Below are 25,424 nucleotides of genomic sequence, written 5' to 3' on the forward strand. Positions count from 1 at the left end.
TCAAGCACCTCCTATTTGAGAACAAGAACAGAAGTTACTCCACAGATCTTAAACCAACATGTCTGGGGACGGGAAATGGTTATATCCCGGTCTGTCATTGTCTTTCTTTCCATAGCTATACACTGTAACCTCTCTGCTGGAGTTAAGTATATGGGGCACAGTCAAGTCAAGAAGTTAATGTTAATTGCTTAAGAGACCTCATAAAGAAATTACTAATCTTCACCCCCCCATATTTTCATTTAAACTTTTGGCAAAATAAGGGGAGAGAAGGCAACTTTAACTGAGTCTTCAACAGAAAGAATAACAGCAAAGAAAGGTATCTGGTTAGACAGCACTCCTCGGTTATTTATGAACTGCATATGGAAGAAAGCATAGAGCAGGATACAGTAAATGGTGTTGACTGCTTCCCAGACTTTCTCTTTAGCACTGCTGTGGTGAGATAGGGTAGGATTTAGGAAGCAGCCTGCAGAGCTTGATCTGGATTTAGGAGTACTTTTGCTCCAAAGAACGCACAAAGGTCTAGTTTTTCTACTCATGCTCCATTTTTATTCAAGTGTCTTTTATTAAATGAAAAAGCTTGATTACTTTTCTGTTTTGGAAGAGCTTATACAGGCTATAAAAATCCAAGAATTTTGTCAGGAGATGCAAATCCTTTGAGAATGCCAAGAACAAGAAAAATTCAGGGTAATGCATTTGCTTTTTTAAAAATGCACATGCTAACCAGTACTCCATATTTATAATAATTCTGTCTTATAATGTAATTTTCATGACAATGTCATCTGAGCAGTTCATAGTCCCTGATGGATTTTATCTTCTCTGCTTTATAGAGAACTGGCCATGTACTATTAAGTTTTAAAGTGAAATTGAGGAACAGGTCAAAGTGATCTGCTAAACATCATACAGTAATGTTAGATCTAAAACCAGCCAAGGCTCCCTTGCTCTCCAAACAGTGTCCTGACTACTATACTGACTTTTTCTGTCTAGACTTCAGGTCTGTATTCATTCAGACACCCTAGACAAGCAATGTTGATTTAGAAATTAAATATTTTTAATAAACATTAATGCAGTGCAAGCAACTTAGTCTGGCTTTGACCTTCTGACGTCTTCCACTGCAATAAGTCTGCTTACACGATAGGGTCTAATGTGGCTGGAGTGGGACTATACCCAGTAACAAACGTCTACAGTATTAATCGCTGCAATGGGCTTGCAAGAACCATTTGCCTTAGTCTAGAGTGAGTAGATCTTGGGGCTGGATTAGGATATTGAAGCTTTACAGTAACTGCATTTTCCCTATTGAACAATTTGTGGTTTTCACGTATGATCTTTTACAACCCTGATGTTGTGAGTATTCTCCCACCAAAGACAGTATTGTAAAGCTCTGGGTAATTTATGTTTTGGAGTGTGTTGATGAGAAAAGAAGCCACTCTAAGAGGTAACTGGAAGAGGGTCTCCATACCTTCAGCATGAAAGTTGTGTACCCAGCACATACTTCCTACGTATCTAGTTTTATTTGAAGCCAAGTCGTACCTCTGAATCCATTAAAAAGATGTACCAAGGGATTGAGTTGGCCACAAAATGCTTAGAATAGAGCAGAAATGCAATGTTGCCTTTGTATGATCTAGTCCTCGCAACTGTTTCTTTGCATTCCCTAGCATGTGACACCATGTGCTGCTGCTGTTTCTGCCTGAGATCTTTCAGATCATGCAGAATTCTCCTTAACAATAAGTTATGATAGGCATTTAGCAGCATATCAGACATACTGCAATCCCACACTCATGTGTTTACAGGAAAGAATTTGGTGGCTTTCTTGAATCTTCTAAGGGCCTGAAGAAGGCTTCCAACACCGGAGTCTTTGTGCATCTTGCACGTGTCAGTGTCCAGGCTCTTTCGATAAGGGGTAAGTTGCAGAGGGCCTACATCTCCCTCTCCTACACAGGCCAACAGAATGGTACAAGAGAAAGCAGTAAGCTTCTCCTAAAAATTAAAGGTTACTGTACACAAAACAGCATAGAGAGAAGTTGCATTTAGTTGCAGAAATGTTATGTTACTGGTCAGTGCCCTCTAATACTGCTCTGTATTTGGAGCGCTGGCCCTTATATCACAGTCTTGCCCACTAAGCTTACATTGAACTGCTACACGATCACCACTCTTTGCCAGAATTAGCACATTTCGCCACACAACTTTGTCCAATGGAAGATAACTAGAAATAATAAGCCTTGCTCCATATTATGAAATTCACTGATCACCTCTTCTGTGCTCTAGGGAAGACTGTAATCTACAAAGTTTTTCCTTGAACTTCCTACCATCATCATTAGTAGTGATGGTACCAAATATCAGTAGCAGTTAGCGATCATGAGAGCACTGTGATTTGCAATAGCAGCTTCTTGCTCTTCATTGAGGCACACACCATTTTGTAGTGGCTGTAGACTGTTTGTGGTATATGTACCCCTGTTCAGGAGCTACTGGTTTAATTCTTTATCTGAACTCAGTTCCAAATAGAAGCACTGTAATAATACTGAATAAATGTGTTCTAATATTTGGACGGTTTAACTCTCATTACACCGAGCCAAAGCTCACTGATACAGAACAGATTTTAAAGAAAACAATCAGCCTAAGATCTTGGATAGCTCTTTGGAATTCCTAAACCCTGACCTCACCATGAAATGCCTTCTTTAGTTTTTAGTGTCTGTAAAGAGCTTTTTCCTCATGGAAAATTAGCAATTGTTATTTGTTTGTTATTGTATCACAGTGATAATTCCTCCAAGGAACAAGAATCTACTGGGAGATGCTAAGTGGATGCCTTACTGACTCATTAGTGCAGGTGCACCCTATTAAGTTCTGACTAAGTGGGAGTAAATTTCTAGAAACAGATGCTGGCATGTCTCTTACGATAGGTTTTAAAGAAACTACAGCTACAACAGGAAAAGGCCAGGCTAGAACAAAATTCTTGTTCATCAAACTAAGTTCAAGGCAGAAGGTACGATTTTATTTCATATGACCTGTGTTGACTATGTTGTACTTAAGAAACCTATTTGTTTCTAGTGATTTTTTTTTTAATTACTCTTCAGGTGTTGAAAGTATTAACACATTAGATGTTTGATTAATTGTCCTCTTAAAGACTTATTTATTTCTCTGTAAGAAAACAATCCCTAGGCAATGCCTGCCAATAATCAAGGAATATTTTTGATAAATAGTAAATGAAAAAACTTGATAACCTGCCTGCTGTTCCCATTCAAATGACCCAGTGTCTCAGTCCAGGAAGGACCAGCTTTTTTTTCAGAAAAGTGTCTACCACTATCAAAGGAAAGACTGGATTCTATCTATGCTTGAGTTGTCTCTTCTAGTTAGTCTGAAATGAAAAGACTACATAATCTGAAGCTTTAGTGTCTGACTAGTCAAGTTTTGTCAATCCTCCTAAATTGTCCTCTTCCCCTCATGTACTTATTTTAAGGGCAGTGAGGGTTATAAATGAATCTTTTACTATTGAAGAAACTCCTAGCCAACAGATTTGGATATCTGGCTGTCTAGTTTTGCATGCATTTGGTGGCAGAGAATTTTCAGTGGTTCTTGATGCAAATGCTGTCTTCGATGAAAAAAGAGGCCAGAACTAATATAGCAGATGGACACTATTGCAGATGTGCTGAAATCTACTTTACAGACTAGAATGCAGAGAGAAAATTGCAATCTGAGTTGCTGGATCGGTGATCTGCATACTGATTTCAGGAGCCGGACACCCTGGGAAATGGTGCAGGCCTTTAGTATGCCAGTGGTGACTGGCAAAGGTACGGTTCCTAGGGACAGTAATGGCAAGCAGGCTGTTTCTGAAGCCTTCTCCACACTTTCACTTCCAAAGAGAGTGGATGGTCCAACACTATAATTACTGCACTTCTTTTTCCCCTCCTGGTTCAGTTACTTGCCTAAACAATATAGTGAATAGGCCGTATAGTTTCAGAGCAAGAACAAAGCAGAACAGGAGTAATGAATCACAGAATCATATAGGTTGGAAAAGACCTTTAAGATCATCGAGTCCAACTGTAAACCTAACATTACCAAGCCCACCACGACACCATGTCCCTAAGCACCTCATCCAAACGGCTTTTAAATACCTCCAGGGATGGTGACTCCACCACTTCCCTGGGCAGCCTCTTCCAATGCTTGACAACCTTTTCAGTGAAGTAAAATTTCCTAATATCCCGTCTAAACCTCCCCTGGCACAACTTGAGGCCATTTCCTCTCGTCCTAGGTTACATCCACACTGAGGTTACATCTCGTCTGAGGTTACATCCACACTCCTAAGACATATTTATTCAATTATCCCTAGGAATGCACATGACAACTCATTTTAAACTACTTTAACTGAAGGCTCCTTGAATTCATTTATCCATTTGTTCTGAACATGCAGGACACTGTGAATGGTCCTCTCGTGCTTAGAGCAGTAAGTGGGGGACCACTTACTGTAGTACTGCAAAGGGACTAGAGCAAGGTCATCACTTCTGCCCTTTTATACAGGAGCTGTATTGCTCAGCTGTGGTCTGGTCCATGTCCATGACATCAAATTTATCCTTGTTACTCTAACTTGGATGGTGATGTCCTAAGGATAGCAACCAGACCTTATGAACAACAAAAAGACAGAATGCAGAGCCTTGAAAGAACCTTGAGGTTTTTAAGTAACTTAGTAAAGTCTTTCAAGGAGAAAAAACTATTTATGATTATAACTGTACAATATACTGAATTTACAACTTGCTTATGTAAGGATGTTTTCTTTTCAGTCCAGTGATTCTACTGTGCTATTGCTATTTTTTGTTTGTGTATCTGGATATTAGGGTACGAGCTGTGAGGATTGCAAATAAATACTTCTGCTTGTATTTAATTGAGGAAATATTACATCCAGTTTCCTTAAGTAAGGCATAATTCAAAGAGCAATAAAACGTTTAGGCAGGCTGAAAGATTTGAAAATATAAGTGAAAGTTCAGCTTGAGGCTTGTAGATGATGCTTGACTTCATTATACTTGATATTTTCAGGTTTTAGTTTTTCTAGAATCACAGCAGTTGCTTCTACAGCCACATGCATCAATCAAATTAGCAGGCTACATGCTGCTGTCAACACAGGTTTTTCTGATTGCTGATCTTTATGCTTTTATTTGGCTGGGGGTCCTGGCTTTATTAGGAATGAAATTATCTACAGTTTTAGCTATCTGCCAGCAAAAAGTTTAGACCTCCACAGCCTTCTGAAATAAAGTCGTAGCATGAATAACACAAATCATTATATACAGTCATTCTATCCTTCTTATTTGCATACATGCACCCTGAGTCCTTAGCTTTTTATAACAAGCACTGAACTTTGTGAGTGCTTGAATCTGAGTCACCACTGCACTGTCTGAGCTCAAATCTTGATTAAGATGCTGTACTGTGTCTGCCTGGGAAAAGACTTGTCTCTTTCAGAAATAACTGTCTCCTCTGATGTTCTGACCTCCCCCCCCCCCTTACTGGTGTGCTGTTCTCTTCATTGGATGAAGAATGCTGTACTGGATCCTATCTTTAATGTTCCTCTTGCTTTGCAGTCTGATATCCTTGGATAACTACTAAGTGTATGTGTTGCTGTTCGATTTCTGGTGGGCAGCAGGAAAGGAAAACTCAGCTTTTCATTTTGTGCAGTGAGAACAAACATGCTCGTTTTACCACTGACAAATTTCTCGGGGCCATTTAAAAGTACTGTTATATCATTAATATAAAACTTTGCCGTTAAAAAAAACCAAACACAAAACAACCCAAAAAACCTGTGTAGACAGTTCTGTTTGGGATACTATAGTAGTGTACCATTGCTGATCGTGTGCTCTTTCCACTTTAAAATAGCATGCTGTGCTGCTCATACATGGGAGGAATTCAGTTAGGCCTAGAGTTAACTAGCATACTTCTGTGGCATGGCAGGGTGGTCAGTCACTTTCCAACTTAATTGAGAAGTTAAATTATATGCTATTATGAATGCACATCACTGCAGGGGAAGTAGGCAAATTATTGTAACCTTTGAAAAGCAAATTATTTCTGTAAAATATGGAAGCTTATGACTTCATGGTATGAATGCAGCTTCACTCTCAAGCAATAGAAAGTTTAAGATGTTTATTACTTCAGTTGTGCCTACACAGGCACAACTGATACTGATTTGAAGCCATTTTGCATGAAAAGCATGATTTACTACTTGCTTATGACTTGTCTATATGAAGAAACACGTTGTAAAAGAAATATTCTGAAACAAATCTAATCCAACCCAGTTATTTAACTTAAGCTGATACTGACTTTGCATCCTTCCATCCAATCTTATGTTTCTGTTCTTGGACACTGCCAAACACAAGAGGATGGTTTTGGAACTTAGACTCACACCATAAGGGCCAGTTCTTGAGAGAAGACTGACCATAGAAATACTCCTGTGGCGGTTCTCACTGTCATTAGCATAACCAGAGCACCATAAAGCTCTTTTCCTTGAGACAGGAGTCTGTCCTGTGGAAAACTTCATTCTGGTTTTGATATTTTCTATGTGTTCCTGTGTTTCTGTTCTGCATTTTTTGTTTATAAAGTTGATTATTTGATCTCCCTAGATGACCACAATTACAACTTTTACATATGGTTCATATATGATGCTGAGAATATATGAACCCAGAAGTATATGCTAGGTATTGTTTACAGTATACAAAAAAACCCCACTAAACCTAAGAAAGTGATGATTGGAAGGCATATTCTTAGAGCAGTGGCAATCTCAAAAATGGAAATTGAATCCAAAATACAAACGTGTTAGTCTAAGGAAGTGTTCACATAACTAACAATATGCAATATACAGCAAAATATCAAATATTTGCTCAAAAAAGACAGTTACCTTTACTACGTAAGGTATATACCCAAGAAGTGAAGCTTAATGTGCATCTAAAATGCTTTCTGGTGTAGAGAAATCCTTGTGTGAACAGAAAATACTGGCAATAGTAGCATTTAATTGTATAAGCATAAAACTGATGCATGTCCTAATTAATTTCCATAGATGAGCATACAATTTAATGCTAAGTAATACTTTCAATATGAAGAGGCCATGCCAAGATAGGAAGCTAAACACCAAAACTGAATTCAGGCCTGTGAAGTTTGGTTTGGTATAGGGGGGTTAGGAGCTGAAACACTCTCCTAAAACGTATATAACTACTCAAAGGCTAGTGAGGAGTAGTGAAGGGGAAAGATTTTTAATGCTATTTTATTCTTTAAAGAATGGTTACCATTTGTGGCATGCAATCTTACTTTGGGTATGCTCTTATCTCTAAACAGTTTATCATTAATACTCTCAGATTTCACATACTCTTCATGCATAAGTCCCTTCAAAATTGTTTTTCCCTAGTGTATTTATGGTACTGATTTCACTGCTTGTCATCTCTTTTCTCTCTCCTCTCTTTAGAACTCACAAATAGTGTTGAAAGCCTAAGTGAATTACAGAGTTCTGCAGGCTTACACAGTATCTACTAATTCATGACATTGTTCGGGGTTCTTAACGTTATTTTTTTAGACTGAGAATTCAGTCTTTGAGAGCATTATTTTTCCATGCATAATTAAGGACAGAGCATCTATGTCTGATATCTCTACACTGGAGTTTGTATACACTAAATCACATTCTGCTTATTTGAATTTTCATTGTTCCAATACTGATGCATATTCAACCGTGTTTTGTAATCCTGGAGACATAAATCAACAGTTGAAAGCAGGCATGGAAAGCAAAGGAAGAATATAAGTGTATTTTCCCCATGCATTTCAATACATCCCGCTTTATGCCAAAGCCATGATGTTCTCCTTTTTCAGACCCCTACTTCAGCTTTCCTGAGCTTTACCAGGTCTTTCCTGATCTTCCCTCGGCCCTTTCTTCTGGAGGGAGGGGAACTTAATAGCTGGCCTGTATGATTAATGAGAGCGCTACAGGAATAGTAACAGGAAAAATTATTAAATATCCCCTAGCATTCAACTACTGACAGAACTTTGGCTAGGGAAACAGTGCTTATTATTTAAGAAGGAAAAAAAAAGTCTGGATGTGGCTCATAATCTAGAGAGACTCGATTTACAGGAATACAGTTGCAGGCGCGGTATTGTCGGCAGAACCAGTGAATGCAGTAGCTTCTGTGCTGTTTGTTTAGGAACATTCAGAAAACAATTTAGGAAAAGGAAAAACAAACAAATGGAAACTGTAGCTACTTAACTGAAAAGAAGGTAAGCCCACAAACACAATAGTGAATTCTAGGAATAGCATAAAAATTAAAGCGATCAAGTTACATTTAATGTTATAATCAACTTGAATTTCTTCTAGTACATGGATCATAGTAGATCCATGTCCTTTGACTCAGTGAATAAAGTACATGAACAAATATCCAACAAGCAGCCTAAAAATCTCATCTGATCTGGTAGCAGTCAATATCTGGCTATATACAGCTAGATTATTACTGGAATCTATTCATCCTAATAAAGCAGCTAACCTTTTTCTCTTTGATGTATTACAGTTTAAAATGAAGCCCATCTAGAGAATCCTCAGCAAAACTGTGTGGTCCTAGCCACTTGAAAGTTGATGGTTTTATTTTTTTTTTAGGTTTTTTTAAAGATTGCTGCTAATGAATGTGTGTCGTTGACAGCTCTAATCCATGCTGAGGAATACAGATCTGGAGCAGAGGGTGTTTTTATATTCCGTGTCCTTAGTAGAGTCAATATTAGTAGGCAGAGGTCTTAAATATGTTTTAACTTCCAATGGTGTCACCTAAACCAGGACAGTCTGAAAGTGTAGCTTCAGTATCGTTCAAGTGCTGGTTGCATGAAGTGGGGCTTGGAAACTTACTGGATGTCTGGGTGTTTCTATTTGATTCTAGTGTCCTGTCCTGCCCCACCCCTCCAGCTATATAACGCTGCTGTCTTCTGATCACTGACCTTCATTTTTATATACTAATACTGAACCTTCCTAAGTTTAAGTTGTTGTTGATGTATACATGTGTTCAGCTGTATAACTGACTACTTAATTAAACAATTTTCTGGATACTATGGTACTATGACATGTATTTACAATTATTTTTTTCCCTGAAGAAATATATTCTTTTTTAAATCTGTGTCTTAACCTGAAATTATCAGGAGATAGATATACCCTTTTTTTCCTCTGGCTGGCATTTTTAAAAAACTCTTTAACATTGGGCCTATATCTAATAAGCATTGAAACCAAAAGAGCAAAGAGAAAATGGACACATTCCAAAGAATGTTCTGGCCTTCAAAATGCCAGCCCAGACTTCTGTTTAACTTTTCTTCCAGTAACTCAACTTTCTGATTTAAGTCTTACTAAATATCAATCTTTCCAAGATTTTAAAAAAATAGTCATGTTCCTGTGGTAGTATTTCCCATATATGGATTATTTTTGCCCAGAGATTGGGGGAAAACACATCATGACTAGAATCCTAAAGCTTCCAGATATGGTATTAATTTTCCTTGCTAAACATCATCAGCATCATCTAGTTTATCACTGTCATCTCTTAATAAACCAGTATTTAAGTGCTATTGTCATTAAGGAGAAGTCATAATGGAGAAGTCTTCTCTTCTCTACTCCATTACCTATCTGTAAAAAGAGACTTTTGCTATAGAGGTGTTAGACCTATTAAATAACTGTTGTAATAGATGAAAGCTCCTTTGTGCTTTTATGTAGTAAAAAATCTCTTATAAATGAGGGGAATTTTCCAGTGTTGTGGTGCCTTTAAAGCTGAGTAGCCACAGTGGTGCCTTTTCACTGGGGATCTATTCTGTTATTGGAATCCATTAATCCAACTCACTAAACCAGGACATCTTTCATACAGGGGTGGCAAAAAGTCTTTAGAGTTTTTTGGATTCCACCTTGTGTTACTACTTACTCCAACCCTTGACGAACTGTAAAACTAGCTGGTTTTAATCCTTCTGCATCAGAAATGCAGTTAACTTTTTAAAATGTAACTCAACCAGTCTTTCAAGTATTGAGATCTGTCTGTTTCTTTCCAAGTGACTTGGTGAGTCACTACTGGAGAATCAGTAGCCAAAAAAATAATGTATGTAAACAAGAGTTGTTAGTCCTTTAAATGTTGAGGTTGCTGTGGTGGGTTGACCCTGGCTGGATGCCAGGTGCCTACCAAAGCTGCTCTATCACTCCCTTCCTCAGCAAGATGGGGCAGAGAAAATAAGATGGAAAAAACTTGTGGGTCAAGATAAAGGCAGTTTAATAAAGCAAAAGCAAAGGTTGCATGTGGAAGCAAAGGAAAACAAAAGATTTATTCTTTACTTCCCATCAGCAGGCGATGTCCAGCCACTTCCCGGGAAGTAGGGCTTCAGTATGCGTAGCGGTTGCTCTGGAAGACAAATGTTTTAATAAGGAATGCCCCTTCCTCTTCCTTTCCCCCAGCTTTCATTGCTGAGCAGATGCCATATGGTATGGAATCTCCCTTTGGTCAGTTTGAGTCAGCTGTCCTGGCTATGTCCCTTCCCAAGATCTTGCCCACCCCCAGCCTACTGGTGAGGGGGGAATGTTGGAGACAGCCTTGATGCTGTGGGAGCACTGCTCAGCAGCAGCCAACACACTGGTGTGTTACCAACAACTTTCTAGCTACCAATACAAAGCACAGCACTGCTATGGGGAAAATTAACTCCATCTCAGCCAGACCCAATACAGTTGCATACCCCAATACTATATCTGCTATTTGCTATGCAGGTTAATGGTTTCCAATAGAAAGAACTGGGATTGGATAAAGGAAGCTTCATTGTCTGACAGAGAATAAGTTAACCGCTTGTGAAGCCTGATTAACCCACCTATGAATAAATTCTCTGAATTCTGAGGAAATGCTATATGTGGAGTAAACTTATTGTTTCACAACAAAAGTCATTTAGCTTCAACAAAGATGGAATTCTCAAGTTCAGATTCACATCCCTCAAGATGTTCTCTCTTTTCTCTAGCTCTTAGTGTAGATAGTGAAGAATCCAATGTTGCTATTCTTCAAAAGAAGGAAAAATCTTAGAACTCCCCTTGCCCCAGAGTTAGTGTCTGGTCAGGATAAGCATGAACTTGTTCATGTTCATACTTATATTGCAAGTCATAATAGGAAATGTCTTCCCAGTACTTTATTAGGATCTATTTAAAAAAAAAAGAAAAGAAAAAAGACCACAAAGTAGTATTTTTAACATTTTGAGACAGATCGAACCCTTTAGGGTCAAAGAAAATCATATGAATATTGTGAATCTTCCTCCCCCGCAACCCCCAAAAGCTACTGAAGTGCTGATCAATATGAAATTTCTTCGAGGATTTACCAAAATGAACTTGAATTTCAACCCAAGTGAACTTTTGGTGCTTTTAAGCTATAAGAAGGACTTTATCACAAAAATGCACAAATTTAGAAATCCTAGTGGATGTGAGGACTTACTGTCTCCTTGTACTGTTGATAAAAGAAAACCCTGTTACTGAAAGGTTTGGTTTCAGCTCACGTAGATATGTTAACGTACAAAATTTTTTTGTCTCTAATTTGGAATATATGTTGAGTTATCAGTTTCTTTAAACATCTGGTAACCTTACTGTAGTAATGTGGTGAGCTCCTTCATAGTTTAGAATAACGCACTGAATGTCCAAAGTCTTCCCTTTTTTATATATATATCTGACTTAACCTCCTACCTTTCTTCAGGCAGTTTTAATGTTGCCTGTTGAATTAAACAGATGGCTAAGATGAACTGCTGGAGCACAAGGTCTCCTAGAGCTAGAGAGCCTGACACCTTGCAAGTAAACACTTTAGAAGCAACTTATCCAAGAGGCCCGATTCCTCCTCTCCATCATTCCCGTTCAGTGTCTGTAAGGGAAAAGCTGGGAAGGCTACATCAAGAATTGCCCAGGTTTAGAGCAGGTTATGTCCCTACTATAGCCCCCCACTTCCATTGTCCCCTCTCAGGACGTGGTGGACTTTCATGTATTTGAGAAATGCCGCAAGATCTGCGTGGAAACTAATGCATCTAGAATTCTTCCCCACCCGCAAAAGTGCGATGGTCTTCAGAAAGGGATGAGGGTTAACCTTCAGGCAAATCTTGCTCTTTCTTTAGCCAAGTCACTAGTTCTTCCTTAAAATAAGGAAACAACCCCTCCCTCCTTCCTTTTCTCAGCCATGTACTCCTTCATGGATACTCATCATTTGTCAAAAGAAAGGTGCTTAAAGTAAGGGCATAAATGTTTTGTGGGCAGAGAGAAACTCACCCTAACCTTCTTCATTCAAGTAGTCAGGGTGACCAGTAACTACAACGGCGACTCCGGGCTCGATCCGTCTCCCTTCCCTTCCTTCCCCCATCCGAACATGGTCCTCGTGCTCCGTGCCCCGCTGGCGCGCAGCGGCCCGGGCCCCCGCCTTCCCCGGTGCGGTGCGGTGCGGCCCGGCAGCAGCGGGCGGGCGGGCGGGCGCCCTGTGTCGCTGGCGGGTCTGCAACCAGCACTGCGTGCTCCGGGGAAGCGAGCTGGCTGGTCTCGTTATGCTGTATTGCCGCACCTTATTTCCTCCTCGGGAAAAGCATAATCAGCGCCGTGCGCCTTGTAATTAGGCCCTACGCATCCGTCTGCTCGTACGAGCGGCCCTCTCCTCCCCGCTGACCCCGCGGTCCCCTCTGCCGCTCTGGGCTGTGCTGAGGGCGAAGACAGCGCTGCCAGCTGTTAGCCAGGACGAGCCGGATAAGGAGCAGCCAACTTCTGCAAAGTGTTCTTAATTAATGCTGAGGAAGAGTTGTTAAAAACGAAGCGTGTAGGCGGGCTGGTCTGTTCGCGTTTTCTTCTCTTCGCCTCCGGTCCTCGTCCCGGTGCTCCGCGCTGTCACTGTCTGCCACGCTGGGGCGAGCGAGGGCGGAGGTGTCGCAGCCTGCCTGCCACCTTCCTGAGCGCTCCGCCGGGCCGCTGCCCTCCCGCCCCCGAGGCGGGGATGCCGCCGCTCTCCCCTCGGCCCAGCTCCCTCCTTTCCCCTGCCCCGCTCCCGCCCCGGGCGCCCCCGCTGCCGCGGGCCTCGTTCACTCACCGGCAAAGCGAGGAGCAGAGCGGGCACCGGCCGCGGGGAGCTCCGTCCGGCGCGGGAGGGGCGGGCGGAGCAGGAGGAGGAGCAGGAGCAGGAGGAGGAGCAGGGCTCCTCGCTGCTCCCCTTCTCCTTCCCCAGTCGGTATCCGCGTCCCTCGGCTGGGCAGGGCCGGGGGGGGTGGGGTGGGGTGGGGTGGGGTGCCGTGCCGTGCCGTGCCCCGCCCCGCCCCGCCCCGCCTCGCCCCGCCCGTGCGGAGCCGGCAGCGGCTCCTTGGCGCTGCACGCCGAATTTTGCCCTCGGCCGGCGGTGCGCTGGCGGGGGGAGAGCTCGGCTCCGCCTGCCGCCGCTCTCCGGGCTGAAGGGCCGGGACCCGGCGCTGCTGCTCCGCTGGCTACGGCTTTTCCCTCCTCGGGTCCAGTGCCGCCCGAGGGCGCCGGCGCCCCGTCCCCAGCCGAGAAGTCCCCCGCGCCGCCGTGGCGAGCGGCCCGGGAGGCAGGTCCGCCGGGCCGGGGAGAAGGCGAGGGGCCGCGGCCGGGGGCTCCGCCGTGGAGGGGCCGCGGCAGCCGCCGTCCCCCGGGCACGGCTGGCGTGTTGGCCGGAGCGGCCGGGGCCGCCTCTGCGCGCTGGTTTGAACGGCGGCGTGTTGAAAACCTGCGCCGGTACAGATGCCTGCAGCCGGGAGGCTGCCCGGAGGGGTGAGGGGGTTCATTTATCTGAGGTAACGCCAGGAGTCTGCGGAGGATCAGAAATCAAATCCTGGTTTGCGGTCGTCCCAGCGCTTGATCTAGCTGCAGGGCCACCGCTCTTGCTCTGAGAACGAGCGTGTGTTCTTTAGTAGCGTGGTATGTGGCAGTTCCTTTTAGTGGAGCCGCCTTACAAAACTAGTGTGAGACCTGGAAAACCTCAAATGTAGAACACATTGTCGTATATCTTAGGTAAATGGATTTTTTTTTTTTTGAGACTTCCGTATGACCAGTATGTCTTCTCTGTATTAAACATACACACAGGGGTTGGTTTTTTTGCCAAGGAAAGCAACTAACTTACGATTTTCACTCTTTTCTTTAAAATGGTGCTTATTTTCCCCTGTTTAGAATGTTTAGAAATGTGTCGCACAAAACCCCATGTGGATTCAAAAGGAGTATTTTGTTATGTAAGTCATAAAGAATTCATGCAATGATGTTTTTGCAAACAGCATTGTTGGGCACTTAGTAACCGTGTTGTCCGTAAAGCTGGTGAAGAGTACCATAAAATTTGCACAATTCCCCCCGTCCTCCATGGGCCAACAGGAAAATAGGAAGAAATACCTGTGTTCTTGCACTCAGTCTAGGAGAATAATATCCTTTGCCAAAAAGTGCACCTCTACCAGTGAAGAAGTGTCATAGTCATAAACTACTTTCTTGATGCTACTACGGCCATCTTTTTGCTCTTGAATAAAGTGTTAGCTGTCCCATTACAATTATGATAAAACCAATTTCTTCACAAATGTATGCTTGGGTCTTGTTTAAATCACCCTCTTATGTAGACATTTGGCCCTGCAGGTGGTCAGAGCAACCCTGTGCAAGAACTTTCTCTTTGTTGGTGTTTGGCAGTACCTGAATCGTGCTGAGAGGCTTTACCCTGGAAAATGGTTCTGCAGGAGACAAAGGCCCTTTCATCCTCATGCCTGTTACACCCTCATGCCTGTTACACCCTCATGCCTGTTACATACCTGAAGAACAACTTCTGTGCTACCCGCTTGTGCTTCTCCATTACCTACTCAATAATGTTCAGCTTCACTTCTGCAGCACGTTCATGCTCAGCCTCCTTTGCTGTTGTTTTGACCTGTTTGTTATGTGCAAATAGGTTTTATGTAGGGCCCTTTGCAAAAACACTGAAAGTCAGTCGGGTTTATAACTTTACCACCAAGTTGTAACTGCTCTGCGTGCTTATTCTCCTGTGGACCTCTTCCATCCAAACAAGGTTTTCTGCAAGCAAGGCCAGAGATGGACTGGAAGCCTTAAACCAGTACTGCAGCGTTGCTGTGAGATGTTCCTATCTCCCAGCAAACATGTTTGTTACAAACAGTATTTAAGTAACCTCCTTTAGAATGTCAGGGGCTTTGTACTGTTGAAGGTAGAATGTGGCATTTCCATTGAGATAGAAAGGACCCAAATAAATTATCCCTTGCTATGTGTAGTGCTGCAGATGAAAACTGAGACTAGGATGCTGTTGGGCTGTACGCCAAGACTGAAAGAGCTGGAATTCTTATTAGAAGGAGCTTGGGGGATGCACCTCTATTGTGTCATGCTATATATCTCTGTATTTCTTTTGAAATGATAACTCTTGTATTGCAAGGCAGACAAAGTTACAAAAGGTATCGTAAGATATGTCTACCAACAAGTTCACAGGGATAGAGGCTTATTTAAAAGAGTTTCATAAAATACTCATACCAAACTTGGCAGGCTTTTCAAGCCTCCTGTTAATATAAACTTCCAACTTGGATTACTTTTGTCAAAGAATTCTTAGAGATGGCCTTTCAAACAAACTGAATTCCAAACAAATGAAATGGATTATGGTTTGTGATATGGGGTGTTACTGATTTACACCACCATTAGTTTTAACTTGGGAAAACTGAGCAACAGGCTAATAATAGTACAAGTGTCTGTCGATGGTTGCTTTTAATTATATTTAAAGCTATACGTTAAATGGCTGCATGACCATTATTCTTGTTTTTAATTCTGCAAATTATTAGACTTCAGAGTACTGCAAGCAATTTGGAAGTTATGTTTTTAATGTAACTTACAACAGGGTCAGCTTTGTCAGAAATAATGACCAACTAAACTAATCTGCCCATGCATATGAGTAAATCTTTGCTAATTCTTGTGGTGCCTGGTAGGTCAAAAGTAGTAGTATGTGATAGATGGCTAAAACTTGAGCTGGGGTTGTTTGACAGTTATTTTTCTGTATTTTCTCACAATGTTTCTTCCATCGATTCTTTTGTCTGCAAGCAGTCTTCAGCTATCAGCAAGTATTTGAAATTACTGTAAGCTTCATGGTTTTAGTGATATACCATGACTCTTGCTACTTCCAATGCACATAGACTATTAAGATGCTTATATTCTGCATAACTTGACGTTTTGGAAGATCACTTAATGTCATTAAAGTCACTTAATAATTTTTTTCCTGACTGAAAAGTAGCCTATTGAAAGATGCGCTTCCAAATACTGAAAGCTTATTTCAATTGTCCTAGGTATCTAAGGGCAGAAGTGAATGCTCAGAACTGTTTGGATTAAGGTTCCTCTTGCCATGTTTATTTGCAAGGTAAGTAAAATTAGAAGCCTTTTTTTTTTTTTTTAATACAACTCGGCTCTTCAAAGTTTGGTTGGAAATATTTTCAGGTTTAATATTCAGCATGAAAATACAATGAATCCTGTTTCTTTTTACAGATAAATTTAGATTTCACTTTTCTTTCAAAGGTACCCATTTGAGTGCTCTGTATGAGTTACAAAGATTTAGCCTATTTAGCTTATGGTTTCAACATAACTTAAATTGATATCCATGGTATGAGCTTATAGATTGTTGACATGCATACTCCCATTTCCAGTGGAAATAAGAAGCTTTACTTAGAAGAGTATTAAGGAAAGTATAAACAGCATACGGAGACATTCTTCACAGTAAGACTTAAATGTCCTTAAATAATTACCTGTTTTTCTTATAATGTCACTGATACTGAAATTTAATGCAGCAACCGTCTTGTTGCATAAGCCTCCTTTGCCATTTCATCCCTGTCTCTCTTACGTGTCTACAGTTACCCCCTGGGCAAGAGGTAGAGAGAATAGCTTTCATCTACATACATGCTATTATCTCAATAATGCTCATGTTCATGCCAACCCAAACTAGACACTTCTGACCATATTCTGCAGTCTTTCCCTCAGTGAGGATGCTAATTTGAATATCTTCTCTAACCAGAGCCTACACTTCACTAAACTTGTAAGTAAGAGCTTAATATCTGTGAATTTTCATCTCTGACTGAAGTTAATCAACAAGCCCAAATTTATTAGAGAGGTACAGGCAGACACTGCAGCTGTATGAAAGTGCAGACACGAATAAGGGAAAACTCAAAGTGTGGCTTCTATAGACGTTAAAAATGGCATTAAGTACTAAGTAAATTAAACCAGTCCTTGTTATTATGATTCCAGAAATACTTGGCTTCTGAATGTGCTCACCTCCAGGTTTGGTGCTTTAACTCTTAATCTACTTGTCGGGGAAATTCAGGATGCTCTTGTTTTTCCACTGGCCTCATATATGCGAAGTATATCTGTATTTCATGTTTTTGGGAATCTCTGACCAAGGATAGTGTCTTAATACCCTTTCTTACAGCCAAAATGTCTTCTGCTGCTTGTATTTAAAAGTCATCTGGGAAAAAAAAAAGTGTAATGTGGCTCTATGCTTCCCTGGTAAGAATTAACACAATCTGCTAATGTGTGAAAATGTCTTTACTGGGATTTTACTTCACATAAATAAAGTTTGAGCTAACGAGTTAGTTAAACTGCTAAGAATGGGGATAGTGAGCTCTGTTAAGTAAGAAGTGTGTAATAGCTATTTCACTATAAAACTCTAACAGAACAGTTCCCTGGGTCATTTTCAAGGAAGTCAGGTATGTGAGATCAGTGCCATCCCACTTTTCCAGTACTGATCTCACCATGGTTGCCTCCCAGTGGAATCTTATTTGCTCCAGCAACAGCATAACATGCTTGGAACACTTGTTGTCACATGCCTTGACCCTAATGTGCATCTGTTCTTGGATTTTAGCTTTTTATCATTAACAAGAGAACAGTGATGCCACAAAGAACTGTGATTTTGTTGACTTTTGTTAACAAAACAAAAGACATTCAGAAGAACATTAGCAGTTTAACAAATAATATTAAAAGTAGTAATCTGTTCTCTGATTAAAAACTGTTGCTTCCTAGTAATGTTTATAGTGTATCTTTTCAGATGACAGTGTGTCCTGTAGCACTACAGATTTGAATATTATTCTGGAAAATCCAGTAATTTATCAAGGTGTGTTTTGAAGTTAAGCGTCATCTGTGTTGTAGGAATAACTCTTTTCTTCTGCAGAATTTCAGAAACTTTCTACTATGCCTTACACTTTTGCTGCTACTTATTTTATTGAAATCTCATTTTACACGTCTTGGGTACACATGCAGTATAAATGATCTTGTTACAATTCAGAAATCTTCTCTTGTTATGTTCTAAGTGCTATTACATCACAACACTTTTTACTAATAATTCTTATACTGAATTGCTACTGGAAGTACTTACAGTAATAGGGTTTCTTGTGTAATAACAAACATTATTCTGATAGTTAAAAAGCTGTCAGGTACGGATGGTCAAAATTTTGTCACTAACTCCTTGCTAGTCTGTCAGTATTACTGATTGGCACATGCAGCTTTCAGCAAGCTAATAATGTCCTAATAAAAATCTACTTTATGGCCAAGGAGTAAAATGTAAGACCTGTTATGCAGTTCAAGTTACTTATTCAGCTCTGGTTTAGACAACGTGAAGTTTACCTGTTTCTGAAATTCAACAACAGATGAGCTGACCAAATTTTACCTTGCCTATTGTGAAGTAAGGTAAAAAAGACTGGAGGAGATCCACTGTGTTCCATTCAAATTGGAATATCCTGGCAATAGCCAGGAGATGTGGCTTTTTATTCTCAGCTGTCCTCTGTATCGCCACTGTGTACAGAAAACTCAGTCAGCTGATTTGTGCCTAACTTTCTCCATATATGCAATGGAGGTAATTAAAAATAAAGGTCAGTGATGTTTCATATGCTACACTGGGCTTCAGTCTGGATTGTAACTGGATGAAATTAGTAAATATTTATACTACTCTTTAGGAGACAAAGTTCTACGATTTTTAGATAAATAAATTGACGATGCAAGGGCTCTGTCAACATTCTGTTGCAAAATACAGGGATCCAACTACTTTGAATACATTGGTGTTTTTCTGAATGCAAAATCCTGAAGGTTTTGACCATCTCTGATTAGATACATCACTGTAATAAAAATGATTCTTTTCTACAGTTAAGAAAAAATTGCTGTCAAAATGTATGTAATTACACTAATTAGAAACAAAACACTAGCTGTTCCCAAGAGCAGGGACTTGTCTTTTTAATTGATTTAAACGTTTCACTTTGTAACCCTTACAGTTGCAGTTCTGAAAGATGATTAAAGTAATGGATGAGCAGATGGATTTATGCAAAAGCAGATAGAAAGTGAAAATAACGTAGGTAACAACAGTTTAAGGAAGAGATGTTAGACTGAAGCCTTTTCCAGATGAGCGAATGTGATTATGGGAGACATTATGTGTGTAAACTAGGAACTTTTCCAGGTATTACAAATTTTCTTAACAGGTTTAAGAAGCCGTAAAGCATTCTCTGCAGCTCATTTGTAGCACCAGACAGTAGGTTCGTCCTGTCGTCTTGTGAATAAATTTGCTTGGGAACCATTGTCCTCTTGAACTAGTAATAAGCCAGATGGAGAGAATCTTCCCTCTTGGCTCTGCTGCAGAGCAGGTGTCGTCTTAGTCACCCTGTGATAGGTATGCATGGACTATGAACAGGGAAGCTGTAAAAAGCTGTCGCTATCAGTTTGGTGTTGAGAGGGATGCCAGGGTTCCTGCGTCAGGATCTACTTACGTACCTGTACAAACACCCACACCCACTAACCCCTATCCCCCACTCTCCAAATCTCCTTCTGCTTTTGGAAAACATTGTTAACAAAATCAGCTCTGCACCATGGTGGGGATATGTTCCCTTTGCAATATGTTTGCTTCCTGAACGGTATCAGCTCTAACATAACTTAGTCCTGAGATTAAGGACCTGGGTGTGACTCTCTTTTAAGGGTGGAAATGTTTCCGCTTGTTTTGTTGGGACAATATTTGTGTCTCATTGTTTGAAATGAAACATGGAGTAACACTTAAGTAGAGAGACGCAATTCTATTATTTAGGGAGAACTCCATTTTACTCTGTGTATTTTCGCATTTTGTCCTGGAATATAGCAATAGAGACAAAAACATTGAAGCCATAGCTAAAAGACATTGCTCGTTCTTTATATCTGTGTCGATGTGCTTTAGGTGTAAAGACACAAAGCATAACCTTGGCTTCAAAGGAATCTATTGATTCAAACTGTGGCTATTCCTGACTGAGCACAATAAACATGGAACTGTGTGCCTATAGAGTAAAAATACTGGGTTGCCATTCTGGGCCTGGACAATTAAGCCTGTGTTCCCTAGTCTCAAATCAAACATCTTCTGCATAGCAAAAGCTGAGCTGTAATCTGTCATCCTGAGAACATTCTAGGCATTCCCATAGCTGAAGCAGGAGACACATGAGTTTCAGCCACATTTGTGCAGCCTCTACTGAAGTTACGAATGCTTCTCCGTGAAGATCCCTGGCTCCATCCATATCCCCTTTCCCTCAGCACATGGCTAAGGGAAAATGAGACAGGCGTGTTAAGTCTTAACGTGCTGGGTAGACCAGGAGTTCTGTATTGAGGTTCAAAAGATATGGACTCTGACTCACATTTTCCCATTTGTCCTGGTCTTTGACTTTGGACAAATCACTGCTCCCTCTCATAGATTCTTCATCTTTTAAGTGTTACTTTTACCCTTAAGGAGGTTGCTTCGATATCAATGGAGCAATGAAATTGCCATATAAACGGGGAGTATTTAATACAGGGCAATTTTTCTGTTACTGCCTATGTGGCCAGCTAATATAGCTATAATGCATATTCTAGCTTGCTTTTATGTAAGGGGAACAACTGGCTTTGCCTGTTAAGGATCACTCTAGTTTTACAATACTGGGGGGGACAAGGAGTATGTACCATTATATTTATGGCTTGATTTTTGAATGGTGCAGTTGTGGCTATAGTATTCTCTTGAGTAACTGGGGAATAGAATAGAAAAGATAGCTAGAATTAAGACTGTTCTCTTTGCTAATCAGGCTATAATTACGATTTATTTATTTTTGGACAGTCTTAGAGTGCTAGGTTTTGAGAAGCAGTGCACTGGGATGGAAATACAGAATGCCCATTACAGTTTCAACATGCTAGGTACACCTGGGAAATGTTTCATTTAAGTGTAGGTCATTATCCTACCTGTCCATTTGGGTGGTCAGGTTTTTGGCTATAGGTCAAGCATATTCATACCAGAAAGTTAACTTGAAGTTCCTAAAAATATTGTGCGAATTTACACTTACAGTCTTAAAGGTCTGCAGTGTGCTAAAATTTCCCTGGAAATGTCAAAAATAGTTGTCTTCACAAAACACTTGAGAACTTGGCTGCTATGACTGTGAAATTTCCTGATTTTTGTCTCGTAGATTGTGACAGGCGCTTCTCAAGATAGAGGGAAATTAATTCCATTTTATAAATATGTCCAGTGTTCCTTTTTGCTTACAGTGGATGATTTATTCTGGAACAGGATAAAACAAAGTTGTTAGAGAAACTGAGTACTAAAGCTAAAACAATCTAGATAAGAAACAGGCTTCTAGTCCTAGAAAGGGCTATATTGTGTCACAAGGGTTGAATATGTGTCAGCTGTAGCCAGGAGGAAAAAAAAACAAAAAGATGGAAGGGAGAGGTGAAGTTTTAAAGCTCCTTGGGTTCCGGAATAGGGGTGGAAGCACTGTGCTGAAGGGCAAAGGTTATGTGTAATCATGCAGCAGGAAGACCTGCAGATATCCCGAGCCCACTAGAGGCAGAAGAGGCTGCCCATTGCCTGTACTCGGACATCCACCTCCCCATGGCTAGTAGATGGTAATTGAACTGAGATGTTACACCCTAGTCTCTCCATACCAGCTTTTGCAAGTCAGAATTGGAAATGTGTCATCTTGTTTGCTTTCTGGAAAGGAAACTCATAAAAATGTTGATTGGAAGGAACCTCTGGAAGTCAGCTAGTCCAGCCTCCTGTCAAAGTGGGACTAATGCCACTCCTGGATCTGGTCGGTCATGGCTTTGTTTAGCCAAGTCTTGAAAGCTTCCAAGGATAGAGATTCCACCACCTCTCTGGGTAGCTTGCTCTAGTGTTGCACTACTCTCCTAGTGTGAACTTTGTGAAGAAACCAAATGTTCAGGCACTTAATAAAAGAGATTATGGTGCAAGACATTAAAAAGGGTTATGATACATTCTATGAAGGCTATTTAATTAGTCTTTTAAGGGGTCATATGTGGAGGGGGAAGGAATGAAGTAGGTAGCCTGGAAATCTTTTACTTTGAACTTTTTTTTTTAATACCATCAAATAAATATATTATGGCAGTGTATATATTTAACAAAACTTGCACGTTTTAACCATATGAATAAGGCTAAGGGAGTGTCATTGCAAATGCCTCTTAAAATGGTATTAATACTATTAAGTTTAAAAGTGAAAAGATGAATTTTTACCATTGGAATAAAGTTATACTCATGTTAGTCTAATTCAGAGGCAGTGTTGCAGACCTTCGTTATAGTATGTCTTCATCACATTTGTGTGAGAAAAGTTGGACTCTCAGTTTTAAGTAAAAGCAAAGATATCGTAATATTATTATGACATTTGGAAACCGATCCCATTATATATGTTTAGGTCAAAACTTTGTAATATGAGCACTTCATAAATTTTCTTTGAAAGACTATAAGCTGAAGTCCACACATCAGCTGTAGTAGATTATGTTCAACAGGAAGTGGTGAATGTTCGGTGCAAATAAACAAATAAATAAAAAATCCTGAAATGCTGAATGGACCCCAGCAAAGATCACTACTTCTTAGATGTAAAAAGAAATACTGGAATCCATTGACAACAAAGAAGTTACTTAGGTGAAATAATAACTTTGTTAATACAGATATTTTTCCTGGTGAGGGGGCAATAAGTCCCTTCTACCTAGGAAAGCAAAGAAGTTTTAGTAAACCTGAATCGGATGGAGAGAAGGAAAAAGCTGAAAAACATTTAATTTGTGTGTGTGCAGTTGGTTGTCTTCTCTATGTGTTTAAGGATTAAAATATGACCAAACACATACTTTCATCATGAGCTCACCACTTCAAAGAGTGGTTTAAATCTCTCTGCGTAGTTTGGGGATAGCTCTGAGCCAGGAAACGCTGTTAGCTTACAAATCATGACAGTCTCTTGACATGTGATTGAGTCACAGAACAAGCCAGTTTGGGAAGGTTGAACAAAATTTCATCATCATTAATTTGTTTGGTGTCTTTCAACTCATTCTGAATTTTGCCACATGGAACACTTTGGGATATAAAGCTTAGGGACCTAATCTCTGCTGCAAAAGCAAATAACGTTGCTTCCAGACCCTTCATCTTTCCTGTTGTTAAGGAACATCATCCAAAACTAAAAGATCACATCTATGATTAATGACAAATAAATTAAGCAAAATTCAATTTTATAACATTATTAAAGTCATAGTTAAAGTCAACATTTCCTAATGAAAACATTTCCATTTTTCCATACATGTATGTATAGATGCACACACAGTTGATGTGTTCTGTTTTCTGCAATAGAGATGAGATTAATTTTTTTCAGACTGAATCAGAAGATACAAGAAAAATCAGTTTCCAAAACATGGAAGCATTGTGGAAGTTTCTGAAAGGAGAACACGAAAATTACCTCCAATTTTATTTTTTAAATCTGTGACTATTCAATGTCTTTCTTTTTGTAGTTTTTGTAAAGAATGTAAACAACTTGGGGAAGGGGGGATTTGTTTGGGGGGTTTTTGGATTGTTTGTGCTTGCTGGTGTTCAGCCACCCATATAAACAGATATTCTCTATAATGATTCTGGTAAGAACTGTTCCAGCATACTGGCAGGAAGGAATTTGCATCTCTGCTTTTGAGCTTCTAAAAGTTGGCTCTGCTGGAAACTGATTTCCAGAAATGCTGCAGTTGACTTCAGAATGCTGTTTCCCACTGTATATCTTTACTTCTGGTGCATGTCAACTGAATGTGGGCTTTACGTTAGTATAATTGGCAACATAAATATTATTTATTTTCTTGCCTCCACACTGTAACTCTTAATGTAGGTAATTCTCCATGAATTTTAACAATACTTGCTGATTGTTGCTGGCCCACTTACTTGTCTCTGTGGATGAATATAACCTAGCCAGTGAAAGGACCCTGCTTAGTCTAATTAGATCTGTCTGCAGGAGATAGATCTTTTTTTGGTTGGAGCTGAAAGGTGAGCATTGTTCCACAACAAGCACAGATACAGAAGTGCTTTTTCAGCGTGTGAAACACAGAGCTCCTGCTAGCCATTAAGCCACCAATAAGACCACATGAAAGTGCTCATTGGCCACCACCTGGTGCTTACGGGTTTTTTTAATTAATTTAGATCTGTTTCTTATTGATACTAGAAAATACCTCATGCACTAGAAAAGCAATCTGGAGGAATGTGTAAGCGTGTGAAAGGACTTTTGACAAGGAAAACTTAAGTAGGTTTTAGATATGTAGAGAAGTTTTTAAGGTTTGGTAACTGTGTTTTGCTAAGGAAAAAGGAAGATTTTTATCTTCAGCATAAGGAAAACTGAATCATTTTTTGCCTCTCTCTGTATTGAAGGAAGGTAGGGGAGAGAGGAAAATCCAATTGGTTTTCATTGGCAGGGTGCCAGTGGTAAGAGGAAAGGAAATTATTTTAGTTCCTGAAGGGACTTGGAGGAGGTGAAACTTGAATTCACTTTTGTTGACTGAATTCAGTAAAAGAAACGGAATTGTTTTCTCAAATGAGATTGAGTTTTAGGGATGAAAAGGATCATGCAGTTTCTTCCTCCCCCTCCCCACTTTTCTTCATGAAGAAGTTTCTGCAAAGCTTGTCATCTTGAATATTGCAAGATAGTCCTTACCTCAGGAAGTTCAGCATATAATGGATACGTGTGTGTACGTGTACAATATATATATGAATGTTATATTCAGAAATAAACATGTAATTAATTATATGGACCTGATTGGAGAGCTCACTTATTTGTGACGTGTGGCATACTATTCTAACAAGTCTTCGGTAGGAAGGAATGCTGGCTGATTGTATTTCCTGTCAAATATTGCCCACAAAGCCACAGAGACTTGCTCGTGGGATACTGGAGCTTAGTAGTCTAAGGGAAATAATATTCTGAAACTGTTTTACTTGTATGTGTTGAAGAGCCACTCTCCTAGTACCCACTTGAACGTGCTTTCCCTATTTAATATAGATGGTGTAATGAAGTTCTGTTTCTGCTATCAAAAATAATGGAGGGAAAGGTATAACATCATATACCTTGGTGTGTGGGGAATGAGAAGTAAAGAGATGGTGGGATGATGCCATGGGGCAAAGCTCTATCAGATGATGGCGGAGCCTTGACTCTTTCAGGCAAAACATTGCACTGGGCAATAAATG

At 40.3% G+C, this 25,424-nt stretch overlaps 1 long non-coding RNA gene across 1 annotated transcript; it reads right to left on the minus strand.

Annotated features, from left to right (window-relative positions):
• Nucleotides 1-10,243: 10,243 nt before the first annotated feature.
• On the minus strand, nt 10,244-13,091 carry LOC140658238 (uncharacterized). The gene is made up of 3 exons (XR_012044664.1): nt 13,047-13,091; nt 12,245-12,727; nt 10,244-10,364 (listed from the first exon to the last, which is right to left on the minus strand). It is a non-coding gene; the product is annotated as an uncharacterized lncRNA (long non-coding RNA).
• Between the last annotated feature and the right edge of the window lie 12,333 nt (nt 13,092-25,424).

This window comes from Ciconia boyciana, chromosome 11 (genome assembly GCF_034638445.1).
Source record: "Ciconia boyciana chromosome 11, ASM3463844v1, whole genome shotgun sequence".
Lineage (NCBI taxonomy): Eukaryota > Metazoa > Chordata > Aves > Ciconiiformes > Ciconiidae > Ciconia > Ciconia boyciana.